Raw genomic sequence first — 13,824 nt, 5'->3', positions numbered from 1 at the left:
CACGCCTGCTCCACTCCCCTGGCTGGGTGGGTCTCCCTCCCTGGCTGAGGAAATGAGCTTAGGGAGGGCAGCGTACGGCTCTGTGACTAGGCTCCTCACCCCCTCAGGAGGACACCACACTTTGCATGATCTGGGCGCTCGCCGCTGTCTCATTCTCGCTAGCTCAGCGGGCTGTGGGCTATGCCAGTTCTCTGCTCTGGGGCAGCCTGAGCAAACACCAGCTGGCTCCCAGCTTAGCAGTCGGAGGTGCTGCACAGGCCCTGGCTGATTTATAAGCCACCGATGAGAGCCGGGTGCCCCAAGACATCGCCCACCCTGCCTCTGAGTAGCCTGAATGGCAATGGCTGGAATGGAACTAAATTAAAAACCAGTGACAGCCGACCCTGGGGAAAGTGCTAATTCAGGGAGAGCAGAGTCATGGTCGGGGGAGCAGGGGAACCTCACCAGATACCAGATAGGAAAGTGGCTGCACCTCACAGAGCCAGCACAGACAGGGCCAGGCGGCAACTCCCCACATCATGGCCAGAGCTGGATAGGAGCCAGTGACCCCCCACCCCCAAACCTAGCAACGTACACCCAAAGTGCTTGGCAACACACCCCGTGTCCTGCCCCTTCCATGGGCTACAGGGTCACAGGCAGGTATCCAGAGACATGCCCCAAGATACAGGCACAGATGAGCCTGGGCACAGAAACATGTTCATGAGCTCACGTGCACACACACACACACCAGACTAGTCAGCCTGGACTTACCAGGCCCAGCTTGTTCCTTTTAGCTGATGTGCGTTTCAAGCAATGCCCCAATGCGGTGGAAAGCAAAGCTCCCGAGGGGACATGTAGCCAGGGAGACTGCAGCAGGGACATGCCGGGGCACAAACAAGCCACCCAGAACATGAATTGTTTTGACTTTCCAAGGGCTACTGGTAGGGTGACTGCATGTCCCAAATTGGGTGGGACAGTCTCAAAATGCAGAGCTCAAGTCCCTGTCCTGGGCTGAATGACTCCAGGACAGTATTTGTCCTGGATTCCTGTGGCTCTGCTATGTACCTGCTAAAGGATGAGGGGCAGCACCAGCCTCTTCCCGGCCCCTCTTCGCCATGAGACCCCCACCCCCACCCCTGCTCCTTCTCTCCCTCTCCCCGCTCTGAGGACCTGCCTCCTGGTCAGGACAGAAGCTGGAGCCAGGCCATGGTAAGGGCCGCCCAGGAGCCCAGGCTGCTGTGGGATTACACACAAAAGAATGAAGTTAAAACATTATTAAGGTTGAAAAGTTCAGCACCCTAGAGTGAGGAAATGCCAGAATTCAGGTTCCCCATTGAATCTCAGTTCCACCCTCTGTTGCATAGGCATTATGATACAGCCTTTCACTACATGATCACATACTGTTTTTTCCACAGGATCCCTGTCTCATTCAGTGCACAGGCGGGACCTGCTCTGGGGATGAAGAGCAGTGAAGGAGGCGGCAGGACCCCTGCTTCATTTGTTAATTGTGTGTTCCTCATTTTCCAGGTGCCTGACTTGATACCCTGGGGTCTGACTGGCAGAAGAGCTGAGCTCTCACTGCTGCAACTGACACCACTGAGAGCTTTGAACATACAACATGCTAGATAATGCTAAGGACCCTGAGAAATCAGGGTTAGCATCTCCAATTGGGCATCAAAAAAAGTAGAAACTTTTGACTTTAATCTCTGTGCCTGAGCTCTCCCCCTGGGAAGTGGAGCTAATGCTTCCCCTTCCCCGTCCTCCCATCTCGCAGGGGAGTTGGGAAGATAAATGAGTCAATGTTTGTGAAGCACTCAGAACTGTCATGATGAGTGCCATGGAAACGAATGGTTCGGTCTTCAGAGCAGGGTTTGTGTAGTGGGCAGCAAATCAGGGTTGGGGCCACCCATTGAACAATGATGGGAAAACCAAATATTGACTAGCTGCTCATTAGGGGAACCCCAGCCACCCGGTGCACTGAACGAGGCAGGGTCCTGTGGGAAAAAGGTAAGAGAACTGAGCCCTGTGGGATCTCACTAGAAACTCCCCTGATGGTTCATGATTCCACAGTGATCATTATGTTTTGTGATCTATCCGTCAGCCAGCTTCAAGCCAGACTGTGAAGAACCAGGGCACAAACCCCAGACTGGCTGTGAGTTCTATACTTAGATTTCACCAACTGAGTATCAAGTGTGAACTCCTCAAGTTCTATAGCAGCCTTAATATGGAGTCACAGACAGTGCCCTTGGGTACTCTGATCTAGCTTGCTGCCCAGGTAGGCCTGCCTTTGTGATAGATGGTCCCTTATACCAAAACCCACAACATTCAGGTTATGACCAGTCCCAAATGATCAGGCACTTACCCCAGGTCAACTGCATCTCAGATCCTTTACCAAAGATAACATTGTAGCCAATCTTATAATAAATTAACTAAAGATTATTAACTAACAAAAAGAAATGAGAGTGATATTTACAAGGTTACAGAAGGTAACTATACCACACAAATCAGTTACACTCTTAGGTTCCAAAAGGCTAATGGAAGCTGCTGTAATATGCAAGTTCTCTATGTCCTTCAGGGCTAACCCAGGCCAAGCACTGGGGAACTCTTGCCTATGCTCAGAAATCGTTGCCCCTCCGAGTTCAAGCAGCATAGAGAGAATTTCTTCCTGACAACAATTTTTATTCCCTTCCCCCCAGAATTCAAGCCGGGACAAGTGCTTGTGCCCCTCTCCTCTTCATGGGTGTGTGGGGAGCAATCAACAGTCTTTTGTACTCTGATGATCCACAATGGCTTGTCTGGTGTCTATGGGCCTTCCTTTGGTGGAGAGGAGACGACACCTCTTGTGGCAGCTAGTATTTCACACTTGGTAACGGTTCTCTCCTGACTGGGGGATTAACACTCTCTGAGCAAACACTTACATACGACCTTATAACATGAGGTACAGTTGATATAAGTAAGATTAATACATGCAGCCTCCTACAAGCTAAAAAGTCTAAAGCAAACACATTTGTATAACTCTGATACCTATTGTAACAATACTAACACACAGGTGAGCCAGTCTGGGTCCAGCTCTGCATTCCTCAGGGTTCAGTTGATGCCTAGGGGCCTTGGCATGAGCTGGCACCTGGTCTGCCAGAGTCACAATCCACTGCATAGATTTTGTACTGAGCTCATTTTTACATGTGTCTTTGGCAGCTGCCTCGCCCCTCTGCCCACTAAGCTGCATCCCTTGGGGTTGCCTCTAATATCCCAACTCTCTGAGCACTTCCAAAATTTGCCATGTATTTTTAAATCAACCTGCCAGAGAAATGTTCCTTTCTTTCCTAAAACAGATTGCATGTCTCCCCCAAATGACATTGCTCTAACATAAGCCACAGGCCAGTCCTTGCTTACACACAGCCCCCCGACCTGAAGCAAATACTCACCAGCAACCATACACCACACAACAGAACCACTAACCCAGGAACCTGTCCTTGCAACAAAGCCCACTGCCAACTGTGTCCACATATCTATTCAGGGGACACCATCACAGGGCCTAATCACATCAGCCACACTTTCAGAGGCTCGTTCACCTGCACATCCACCGATGTGATATATGCCATCATGTGCCAGCAATGCCCCTCTGCCATGTACATTGGTCTAACTGGACAGTCTCTACATAAAAGAATAAATGGACACAAATCAGACGTCAAGAATTATAACATTCAAAAACCAGTCGGAGAACACTTCAATCTCTCTGGTCACTCGATTAGAGACCTAAAAGTGACAAATCTTCAACAAAAAAACTTCAAAAACAGACTCCAACAAGAGACTGCTGAATTGGAATTAATTTGCAAACTGGATACAATTAACTTAGGCTTGAATAGAGGCTGGGAGTGGATGGGTCATTATACAAAGTAAAACTATTTCCCCTCCCCACCCCCCACTGTTCCTCAGATGTTCTTGTCAACTGCTGGAAATGGCCCACCTTGATTATCACTACAAAAGGTTTTCTCTCCCCCCCCCCCCCCGCTCTCCTGCTGGTATTAGCTCATCTTAAGTGATCACTGTCCTTACAGTGTGTATGGTATGTTCTCTATGTATATAAATCTCCCCACTGTATTTTCCACTGAGTGCATTCGATGAAGTGAGCTGTAGCTCACGAAAGCTTATGCTCAAATAAATTTGTTAGTTTCTAAGGTGCCACAAGTCCTCCTTTTCTTTTTCAGGACTTGAATTGGACACTTCATACTCTTGGGGAGAGACTTTCCAAGGGCACATAGAACCTGTTTGATGCACAAGCTGCTGAGGTAGATCTGTAACTAGCGAGTCTTTCTGGTTGAATCAAGAAGAATTCAGCAGCAAAGGGCCCAGTGGGCAAACAAAGAAATGGAGACTCAACACAGTTCAAAGCATGTCTGAATGCATCATTTCCTTACAGACTCTCCTGACAATGGGTTTCCTCTGCTTCTTCCTCATCAGAAATCATCCCAGATTGGTAAATTCAAGAACGGATACACTTTTTACACCTCTAATCGTCTGTGAGCATCCAAACCAAGAAGCCAGTCCGCAGCATGCGTGTGCTGTGCAAAATGGAAACTGGCTAGCCAGCTAAGTGGGCTGACTAGGGACTGTGATCACAGCGACACATTCCCAGTTGTGAACCTTGAGCCGTGGGAGAACTCAGCTGTGAGTGGCGCCCGTGAGGCCAGGCCCTCCTTGCTGCTCCCACCAAAGTCTCGGAGGAGCAGAATTCAGCCCCAATGGAGGTCACTGATGCTGCCCTGAAACTTTGCTCCTCCACAGTCCCCTTTCTGGAGGGGACAGCATTTTTAGCAGCATCAATTATCAAAGCCGGAAATATAACAAAGCTGCTAGGATAGTGTGGGCTTGGAAACTGAGGCAGGGACATGAGGCGAAGGGAAAGGGGAGCCAGGAGAAGGAGAGGAGGGAGACATACAAGCTTTCTCTGGGGAGAGGAGGCAGCTGGGTGTGGCTGGCAGAGGGTCAGGAATGGAACTGGCAGCAACAGCTGCATGAAAGGAGCTGGAATGCTCTGGGGCACAGGAGCAGCAAGCCCCAGACCCAGAGCGCCTCAGTGGTGGTCTAGGAGTGCTGGAGCATCCCTGTAGGCTCCCAGGCATGGCAGTTTGGAAGGGAATGCAGGGGGAGGGATGGCCGTGGGGGTGAGGGGCTCACTCTGTGGAGTGTTCAGTGGATATTCTCCCCTTCAGGTCACCCGCCCCGTCCACCCAGCCTGGATGGCTACGTGCTCCACAGAGGCAGTGGCTCTGGCAGGGAGACAGGCACTCAAGCCAGTGGCTGCCTCTGCTGCCTCAGGCTTCTCCCTCATCCCCATGGCAGTGCTGGGTGGGTGCAGGTCCTGGCTGGCTCCCCTGCACGGCACTTGGTGGCCTGGCTTAGGTTAACTGGGCCTGTGGTAACAGCCAGTGCCATACCGCAGGGGTGGGTGTGTCAGCCATGAGAGGCAGACAGATCCCCCAGAGCTGCCCGGCTTGCTGAGCTGCTGGAGCCCAGGCCTGGAGCAGGACCAGGTGCTGGCTGTGTGCCTATGGCAGCACCTCCAGTGGGGGGATACCTAGTGCTAAGAGGAGGACTTCACTTGCAGCCTACATTCCTGAGAGATTGGCCTGGCCCCACCTTCCTGCCCCCACTCCCAATAGAGACACACAATGACACGTACAGACAGACACAAATCTATCGGTGTCTGCACCAAGCTCCAGCCTGGACCTGCCAAAACCTGAGGGTCCAGACATCGCACGAACAAGGGGTCTGAACCCCAACCAATAAGCAATTGAATCAGCTGGTTGTATACAACGTTATCATCTATAAACACATGCCATGTAAGGTCTTGTATGAAGGCGTGTAACATTCTGAGCATGGTGGTCGGTATGGATATGCAGACATATGAATTTATGTTTGTGTAGGTATCAAAGTGTGCTCCTAATCTGTGCTGCGACATTCACTCCACCTCACAGCAGGGAGGGGGTCAGCAAGAAGCGAGGGGCAGCCTCCCCAGCCAGGTGACACTAGCCATAGGCGCCGGCTTCCTCCGGGCCTGGGGGGTGTTCAACCCCCAGCTCCGCCCCAAGACCCGCCGCCACCCAACCCCTTCCCCACCAGCCCGCATCTCCATCCTATCTCTTCCCAGCCCTGCTCTACCCCAGGTCCTGTCCCCACCCCACCCCTTCTCCCAAGTCCCCACCCCACCTCTTCCTGCTCTGCCTCTGCTCGGTCTCTTCCCACTCAATCCCATGAGCATGCCCCGCCCCATCCCCACTCCTCCCCCCTCCTTCCCAACACCTCCTGCAAAACAGATGATTGCAGCGGGTGGTAGGCGCTTGGAGGGATGGGGTGTAGTGAGGCACTGGGGGGAAGGAGGGGAGCGGCTTGGAGCCTATGACACTAGCTCCAAGCACCTCGCATTGTCCAACCCAGAAACAGACAAGTGATAGGGAACCACTGAAACAACTTGAAACTGAAAAGAAAACCCCAGACTTTCAAAATGAAGGGCTTGTCATCACGTACAACCCTACAGTGGCATAGCTTCAGAGAAGAGGCTCCCACAGCTCTCCCGTCAGCGTAGTGAATCCACCTCTGTGAGAGGCCATAGCTATGTTGATGGGAGAAGCTTTCCCGCTGACACAGCACTGTCTACATGGGGGGTTAGGTTGGTGTAACTACGTAGCCTAGGGGTGTGGATTTTTCACACCCGAGCGATGTAGTTATCCCGATATAGGGCTGTAGTGTAGACATGGCCTAAGAAAGGAGGGAATTTCCCCACTGTGAATCACCATCATAGGGTGAGAGAGAGAAAAAAAAACCCTGCAAAGCCTATTAAAGGGGAAGGGGTTTGATGTGTAGGCTAGCCGGATGTTGAGGGCCAGCATCCAAGTGGGGTGCTGTTCATGCAGTGCTGGATCCCCTCTAGGACAGAGGGCATGCTGGGAAAGTGAGCAATGGCAATAGGTAACGTGTTAGAAAAGGGAATTTTATCTACTGTATAAGTGTGAAACCCTGAGGGTTTGTCTTTATGTTTATTTTCTGGGTAACTTGCTGGGTTTGCTGTCCTTCACCAGCCCATCTCTGAATCGGGGGCTCTTCTAGTCAATGAACCTTTTGTTATTTTTCACCTAGGCAGGTCTCTGTGGTGCAAACTGTGTGGAGTGTGGGCCCCAAAGAGAACTGATAACGGGGAGCAGAGCAGAGGGGGAAAGTGAAAGTGTCTGGCAGTTAAGAACTCAGTGCAGATTGTTTTGGGGGCACTTGGAACTGGAAGGGCTGCTGAGGTCACCTTGCAAGGAGTGACCAGGGTGAGACCTTTATGCTGGTAAGCTGGCTACCGGTGCCAAGGCTCTGAGCCATGGCAGCATGGCAATAAGGCACCCAGCGATACAGGGCGGGAGGTGGCAGAACTCCTTACTGTCCTGGGTGATCCTCAAAACATCACAGACACACAGATAGACAGACAGACGCATACACACAGACACATGCTGACACACAGACACACTGATAGACAGGCGCACACACAGAGACACAGGCACACCGATACAGGCACAGAGAGACACAGGCACACACATACTGACACACAGACACACTGATAGACAGGCGCACACACAGAGACACAGGCACACCGATACAGGCACAGAGAGACACAGGCACACACATACTGACACACAGACACACTGATAGACAGGCGCACACACAGAGACACAGGCACACAGGCACACCGATACAGGCACAGAGAGACACAGGCACACACATACTGACACACAGACACACTGATAGACAGGCGCACACACAGAGACACAGGCACACCGATACAGGCACAGAGAGACACAGGCACACACATACTGACACACAGACACACTGATAGACAGGCGCACACACAGAGACACCCTGATAGACAGACAGACATGCTGACACAGACACACAGACACAGACACACAGATAGACAGACACACAGACACACTGATAGACAGACACACAGACACACACACACACATGCAAATCAATCTGGTCTGCTTCAGGCACCATCCAGGAGCTTGCAAAAGCTGCTTCCTTCCATCCTTGCTGGTGCCAGGCTGAGTGGGCCATGCCCCTTGACTCTTTCTAGCTTCTCACCCCCCTGTCCCACACAGCCCCACTCACCCCAACCTTGTCTCTCCTTTCTCATATGAGGACTGACCAGTCGTTCACTTTTGCTGAAGTTGCTGCAAAATGTCTTTAGACATTTTATTAAATGTTTAGTTAGGAGGGAATGACTTCAGGGGGAGCTGCCCCGATGTCTGGAGCTAAGTTTGCCTAACACTTCCCGTTATCAGTTGCTCAGAACTTTGCCAGACTTTACCTGTTTGGCTGAAATATTCCCTACGCTCTGCCTCAGACAGTATCTACCTTGCTAGCTAGTCAGTTAGTAAAAGTCTGAACAAAAATGGTTCAGCTGTTTCCAACGACAGGCCAAAATAAATTGCCTCACTACTGTTAAAGACTATTCCAGCCATTTTTTGGAAAAGCTCTAGAGCTTCCATGCTGGTGAACAGGGGCTTGGACTTTCATAGGGATATTACGCTCAGGTCAACAAGGTGCCTCTTGCTGGCCATATACAATCCACTCAAGCTTGGTTGAAGTAGAACCCTCCAAAAATCTTTGTTTGCCCGTGCTCACTAGCGTCTGGTAGCCACTTGCTGATAAATTCTTGGAACAGTCCTTATGCACTGAGCACGCTCCCCAGTGCCACTGACCATCACCTGCACAGGCCAATTGCACAGAGAGTGCCCTCGGGCCCAACAGAGCTGGAGCTCCAGAGTAGACACAGGTGCAGCAACTGCAGCCAGATATACTTTGGCCTAAAGGAAGAAATGCTGAGCTGAGAACCAGGAAGAGACCATGAAATCTGGGGCCTGACTTTCCACCGGCTACACCTTGTGCCGTTATTTGCGGCTGTGCAAAGTGGGTATAAAATGTTGCCAGCTTGGATATAATACTCATGTTGCAGGTGAAAATGACAATATAAGAGGCTGAACAATGGAGAAGTTGGCCCCTAATTTCAGCTCTTACATTGGGTGGTACTGATAATTCTGTGCCCTTCACAGCATGTGCACAGGCCCCCATCTGAGAAGCAGGCAAGTAGTATAATGACCCCATTATACAGAAAGATTGCACAAGGTCTCTTCTGGCAGCGCTAGGTAGCAGACCTAAGGCTCATCCCTGTCTTTCAAAATGGCTGTGCCAAATCTATGTGCTTGGCTGTGCTGTTTGTAATCACCAGCCCACACACCTCTCCAATGCCAAGCATAGAACCCAGGAACGCTGTGTTAGGATATAGATATTCAGTCCTGTCTGTAAAGGTCTATACTCTAAGAATTTAGGTGTATTCTTATCACTTAGCTAGTTATAGAAATAACTATATAGTATATAAGATAACTAAATAACTATAATATAATATAAAATAATATAAATAACTTATAGTATAAAAGAAAGAATCAAAATCACTGTCTGCCGGTGTAAGGGCCTTCTCTTACTGTGACAGTCTGAGGCCCTGTGCTTAGGCTAAGATCTTTGGCAAAGCAGCAGAGGCAGCCATAAGCTGGGAAGCGAACGGTCAGATCCTTACATTCCAAACTAGTCACATTGAAATAAGGTGCTATTGGGCCGATAATGCCGATCGCCTCCAGAGAAAGGGAAGTGCCTAGAAGATGTAAAAGGAAACTTAGTTTGATAGCATCCTGTCTGGCAAGAACTCACTTATCAATAACTGGGATGTGAAATCCTCATTTCTGTGTTTGTTCTATCACGGTAGTCCCCATTTCCCTATTGTTTATCTGTATAATCTCTGCCTGGTTCTGTGATTGTTTCTGTCTGCTATATCATTAATTTTGCTGGGTGTAAACTAATTAAGGTGGTGGGATATAATTGGTTAAATAATCATGTTACAATATGTTAGGATTGGTTAGTTAAATTTCAGGAAAATGATTGATTAAGGTATAGCTAAGCAGAACTCAAGTTTTACTATATCGTCTGCAGTCAATCAGGAAGTGAGTGAGTGAGTGGGGGAAATGAGAACAGGGAATGGGGGTGGGGAAATTGGAATCATGTTTAGCTAAGAGCAGGAATGGGAACAGGGACACAGGTAAGGCTCTGTGGTGTCAGAGCTGGGAAGGGGGACACTAAGGAAGGAAACTGGAATCATGCTTGCTGGAAGTTCACCCCAATAAACACTGAATTGTTTGCACCTTTGGACTTCGGGTATTGCTGCTCTCTGTTCATGCGAGAAGGACCATGGAAGTAAGTGGGTGAAGGAATAAGCCCCTTAACATGCTGGTTCCCAGCAAATAGTTGTGTAAGAAACTGATACAGTGTGTGCTGCGTTTCCTTCTAGTTCTGGTCCACATAGAAGGTAAATCCTGCCACTGCTACCAGATACTCTTGTTGAAGACTCGAACCCCAGACGGCATGGTTCGTTGTCTGACTGGAGAGAGACCAGCAAGGTCCGAACACAAAGCTCTTTATTGAAGAGTGCACAGAACAATAGAGAGCAGCCCGTCTCCAAAGAGAACCAGCAGCCTCTAAGTAAAACTAATAGTTTTTTATAGACATGTAACCCTTCTGCCCGTCAGAGTTGGCAGCAACAAGGGCCGGGTTCAATATCTAGGGGATCCATTCCAATAACACAATGCAAACCGGCTCGAGCCCCCACCCAGTGACCTGGGACAAATATATACCACCCCCGCTGGGCGCCTCCAAGAGGCAATACTTCCCCTCTCGCAAGCACATAGCCTGAGTGTAGCAAAAGCCTTTTAATAACAGAGAGAAACAATGTGGCATTATGTTGGGGAAACACCACCAACAGGATTCATAACACAACCCATGAGCAAAAAAAAACCCACCCCAGGCAAATTGGGGCATGCCCTTTTCCCTTTGGTTCTTGAGTCCAGCAACCCCAAATCACCCAAAGTCCCAAAAGTCCAATGCCCCAAAAGTCTCTGTCCCTGGTCAGGGCAGCCCCAGAGTTCGAAAGTTTATCTGCGGAGCTTTACCTCCCAACCTGGGTGGAAATGGGACGGGGATAAGAGGCACCTTACATGATCTGAAGCTGACCGCCCCATAGCTCCATAGCGGCGCTCCGCTCCGCCAGCTGCCCCACAAACTCCTTCGCTCCGCTGCGCTCCGCTCCGCCAGCCGCCCCACAAACTCCTTCGCTCCGCTGCGCTCCGCTCCGCCAGCCGCCCCACGAACTCCTTCGCTCCGCTGCGCTCCGCTCCACCAGCTGCCCCACGAACTCCTTCGCTCAGCTCCACGACCCACAAGCAGCTCCTGCCATCCACACACTGCTCCGCGTTGAACTGCTTCACCAGCCGTGCCGCAAACTGCTCCACAATATATCTTCAGGCTCCCCCACTACTTAACACAACACTCAGTGATTTCAGCTCTTAGGTGAATTCAGCTTGTAGTAGGGGAGCCCCAGTGCTGGTGCACTGTCAGCCCAAAGTGAGCTCAGCAGCCTATAACTAGACTTCTAATGAAATCAAAATTAGCTCTGATATTCCACAGTGGAGAGAGGAGGAAGTGCAATTAGCATGTAAGGCCCTCACCAAGGGGCCCATGCCACCAAGTATTAATACTTGTCCCCAGCCTCTCTCTATTCACACAGTTTTGGAACCCATGACCCTTGCCTAGCGAGTGCTACTTAGTTGATGGTGAATCCCTCCATCATAACGAAAGGCCACGTACAGTTCCAAGCACAGTTCCCATAATCAGGGTAATAACAATTTATTCTTCCTGCCCCAATAACAGAGACGCTGGGGATCCCACAGCAGCCAAAGTGACCATTTGAGCAGCTATGGTCTCATTCTAGGCGTGGTGGGTGTGCCTATGCAAATGACATCGGCCCCTGAAGTTCTTTTCCACAACTTGCCACACCTCACCACCAGATGTCAGGGTGGAGCTCATCCTGACACTGCTTACATCCTCCCCCCAGCCGAGACTTTGTCGTCCCGACAAATCACACCCCCTTTATACCAACTCATTGGTTTCCTCCAAAGGGCCTCAGGAAGCCCACTTTAGCTTCCACAAGCCTGTGTGCTAAATGTATTGGCTCCTCACTAGTCACCCCAGGTGCATCATAAGTTAACCGTTTCACTGGTCTTATCACCCTGTCTCGTCTATTGAGAATCTCTGTTGCCGAGGTAGGGGAAACATCCTCTTGAGTGACGGATGGAGAGGCTTCCCTGGAGGGTCCCTCGGCTACTGGTGTAGGCCCCTGCACTCCTAGTTCTAACGCTGGAGGGTCCAAGGTGCCCAGGACATCCTCTACCTGTCTGTCCCCATTGTCCAGTAACCTGTGTGTGTCATCACAGGGGGGTCTCATCAGCAGCACCGGGGTATCAGAAAGGGGCCTAAATAGTTCCGCCATTGGGTTTAGGGCGGAAGAGGGAAAACTCTCGTTTGGTTCAGCTGATCGAGACTGAAATCTTGTCTCCATCCCAGGATACACCAGGGTTGTGTCTTCCTCCTCAGACTCACTCTCAGATGTGCAGAATAGGGGTAAGTTAGCTGCAGGGGGCCCACTGTCTGTGTTGGATGGCGGCTTTGGTCTAGCACCTCTGTTCTGCCCGGCGGCCCTGCTGTGGCCCATCTCATAAGGGGTGCTTACCAATTCCCCCACAGGGAGCAAAAGGTTTCTATGCACCGTCTTTATTTGCCCTGGACCGTCTTCAGGTTTGATCTTGTAGACCGGCAGATCTCCCAGCTTTTCCATCACCAGGTAAGGTATTGCCTTCCATCTGTCAGCTATCTTGTGTTTGCCAGCAATACCCAAATTTCGCAGCAGGACTCTGTCCCCCGGCTGGAGCTCCTGCGAACGCACTCTAGCATCATATCGATGTTTGTTGCGGTCTGCGTTCTTCCGAGCCGCAGCGGTAGCTAAGCGATAAGCATCCCGCAGCTTTTCTCTTAGTCGGGATACATATTGCTGATGAGTTTCATAGCTATCTCCATCCTCTGATACACCAAAGCACAAGTCTATGGGTAATCTTGGTTCTCGCCCAAACATCAAGAGATATGGGGTGACTCCCGTAGCATCGTTCTTTGTGGCATTGTAGGCATGCACCAGAAATGCGACATGCTGGCTCCAGGTTGCCTTCTGCTCTGGTCGCAAAGTTCCCAACATATCTAATAGGGTTCGATTGAACCTCTCTGGCTGAGGATCACCTTGGGGGTGATAAGGCGTTGTCCTAGACTTTTTAATTCCTGCTATCTTCAGCACCTCCTTCAGAAGGTGACTCTCAAAATCCCGCCCCTGATCAGAGTGTATCCGAGCCGGGAATCCATAGACTGAGAAATATTTGTCCCACAATACTCGAGCAACGGTGGTGGCCCTCTGATCACGTGTGGGATACGCTTGTGCATACCGTGTAAAATGGTCAGTCACTACTAGAATGTTTCCAACATTCCTCTTGTCTACCTCTACAGACAAGAAATCAATGCATACCAACTCCAAAGGTTTGTTGCTGGTGATGTTCTTGAGATATGCAGCCCTCGTGGGCAGAGTTTTCCTTTGAACACATCGAGCGCAAGTCTCACATTTCCTGTGAACATCTTCAGCCATTCGGGGCCAATAGAACCTACTACGAATAAGTTCCAGGGTCCTCTCCATCCCTAAATGCCCAAAGTCATCATGCAGGGCCCTCATGGCCAGGGCTCTGTACTTTTTTGGCAGTACTAGTTGTGCTCGTTGTTTTTGTAAAGGGTCAGTGGTCATTCGGTGTAGCACTCCCTGAATCAGTTTTAGTTTGGTCCATTCTCTCAACAGTAGTTTACCCTCCGGGTTAGGTGGGACAACCG

Source organism: Eretmochelys imbricata, chromosome 24 (genome assembly GCF_965152235.1).
Source record: "Eretmochelys imbricata isolate rEreImb1 chromosome 24, rEreImb1.hap1, whole genome shotgun sequence".
Classification (NCBI taxonomy): Eukaryota; Metazoa; Chordata; order Testudines; family Cheloniidae; genus Eretmochelys; species Eretmochelys imbricata.
This window is presented reverse-complemented; position numbering follows the sequence as displayed.